Here is a 2,467-nt window from a genome sequence, read left to right on the forward strand (position 1 = left end):
GGATTCTGTGGACTGGATGAGAAAGAAGAGTAAGAAGGAGGCCCTGGGCAGGTAGACCAGCGGATAAAACATCCATCAGGCACACCAAAGTTTGCGGCACCACCGGGTTAGGGCACCCAGGAGAAGTAGTCAATGAGTACATAACTAAATGGAGCTGAGTGAAACAAGGAGTTGAAGCTTATCTTTCTTTCTCTCTATAAAATCAATGGAAAATTAAAAGAAAAAGATTTTGGAGGGGAAGCCATCTACAGCTGTCCTCTATAGTCCAGGGACTCCAGTAATCTGCGTGGGAAGGACCGGTGTCCAAGTCCGAGGGCACGTGGAACAGAATGTAATGGATTCTGAATTGGCACATAGTATTGTGGGAAGTTATCTTAAACCTCCAGAAAGATTGTTTGTTCCATCATTCACCTGGAATGATGAATTATCTCAGAAAAACCACTCTGTGACCTTTGAAGTCACTGCTCCTAAAATGCTTCATAGTCCTAATAGCCAAGCTCTTGTTTTAGCCTTAAAAACTCTTCAGGAAAAGATTCATCATTTAGAGTTAGAGAGAACACAAGCTGAAGACAACCTGAACCTTCTTTCCAGAGAAGCAGCGCAGTATAAAAAGGCCTTGGAAAATGAGAGGAATCTGGTACACCAGGATCTGATAAAGCAGAAAAAAGATATAAGTATACAATTAAGCTCAGCTCAGTCTTGCTGTATACTCCTAGAGAAGCAACTAGAATATACGAAGAGAATGGTTGTCAATGTAGAGTGAGAGAAGAATATGATCCTAGAACAACAGGCTCAGCTTCAAAGGGAAAAAGAACAAGATCATATGAAGCTGCAAGCAAAACTTGAAACGCTTCATGTCTTAGAAAAAGAGTGTTTTAAACTTGCAACAACTCAGAAAATTCCTGAGGACAAGATTAAATATTTAGAGGAAAAACTTAAGGAAGAAGAACATCAGCATAAGCTATTTCAGGTCAAAGCTTCAGAGCTTCAAACTGGGCTTGAAGTCAATAGAATTTTAATGACTTCCATATCAAATCCAAAACGATTTAAGGAAAAGAAGAAATCTTCAAAGAAAACGAAATATTTAAAAAGAGGGCCACCTCAGCACATTTATTCAAAGTTTGGATCAGTGCCGATGGTGACTGAGAAGTCTGCCAGTGCAAGTATGCAAAACCTTCTGCTGATGATGCAGCATTATAGGCAACATAGTCTTCAGAAACCTGCTGAAGTTACTGAGCCTAGCTGTCTCTTTAAGCCTCTTAGAACAACTTCCCAGTGGAAAGCTGTGCTTCCTGACTCAGAAAATTCTGTTTCCACTGGTGACAATTTGTCTGAACTTCTGATGGCAATGCAAGATGAGCTGGACCAAATGACTGTAGAGCACCAAGAACTATTGAATCAAATGAAGGAAACTGAAAGCCATTCAATCTGTGAAGATATAGAATGTGAACTAGAGCATTTAGTCAAGAAAATGGAAATTAAAGGAGAGCAGATTTCCAAACTGATGAAGCATCAAGACAGTGTTCGTAAACTGCAGCAAAAAGTTCAGAACTCAAAGATGAGTGAAGCTTCAGATGTTCGAGAAGATAGCAGCCCTCAACGATCAAAGAACAGAAAAAACAACCCCAGAAAAAGTTTGCTAAATAATTCTCTTCAGAAGAACAGCAGCTTTCATCCAATACAAGTCCATAATCTTCAAACGAAATTGAGAAGAGATGATTTCCTGTGGAAACAGTAACACTATAGCAAACTGCCACCTTAAATGAATTCTGTCAATGAGATCTTGAATTGTCTAAAATGGCTTTAATATATCTTTATGAAATTTTGAATTATGGTTTTAGCCTCTATAAAGTGTCAAGTTGTAGTATTTTTTTATAAATAAATTTTTATTAATGTTAATGGAGTGACATCAATAGGTCAGGGTGCATATATTCAAAGAAAAACAAAAAACAAAAACCCCCAAGTCTGTCTGCCTAAGATTGATTCTATTTCTAGGCATTCTGTTAAGGACCAGAAACACCTAGGGAATTTTAAACACACAATCTCATATTCAGATTGATAAAACACCAGTCTGCCTCCTGGAAGGTATTCCTTTGGAAGATTGGGATGGGGAGGAAAGTTCCTCTAAGATGGACAGAGTTTGTCAATACAAGGCTTTTTTGTTTTTCTATACAAAATCCAATTCCATCAAAATCCCCAGCACAGGCCATAAGCCCTACGCTCTGGTTCCTGAAGAACCACAACCCATTCAAAAAACGAACTTTAGAATCAACCGTTTTTGAACACCCTGTCATTGATTTTTACTATAAAATTTGTATCCAATTCAAGACACCCTCAAATATTGGAGACACCAATATTTTATGTGCCACCAAGAAAAAAAATTCTGCCATTTATAGGATTTATCCTCATTTGAGAGAGATTAAAATGTAGAACATTGTGTATTATAGAATCAAATAGAGCCCTGGCC

General features: G+C 38.1%; 1 pseudogene; it reads left to right on the top strand.

Moving 5' to 3' along the window:
- The first annotated feature begins 334 nt into the window (after positions 1 to 334).
- Positions 335 to 1,757, top strand: LOC136320708 (centrosomal protein CEP57L1 pseudogene; annotated as a pseudogene).
- Positions 1,758 to 2,467: the final 710 nt, after the last annotated feature.

The sequence above is a fragment of the Saccopteryx bilineata genome, chromosome 1 (genome assembly GCF_036850765.1).
Source record: "Saccopteryx bilineata isolate mSacBil1 chromosome 1, mSacBil1_pri_phased_curated, whole genome shotgun sequence".
NCBI lineage: Eukaryota > Metazoa > Chordata > Mammalia > Chiroptera > Emballonuridae > Saccopteryx > Saccopteryx bilineata.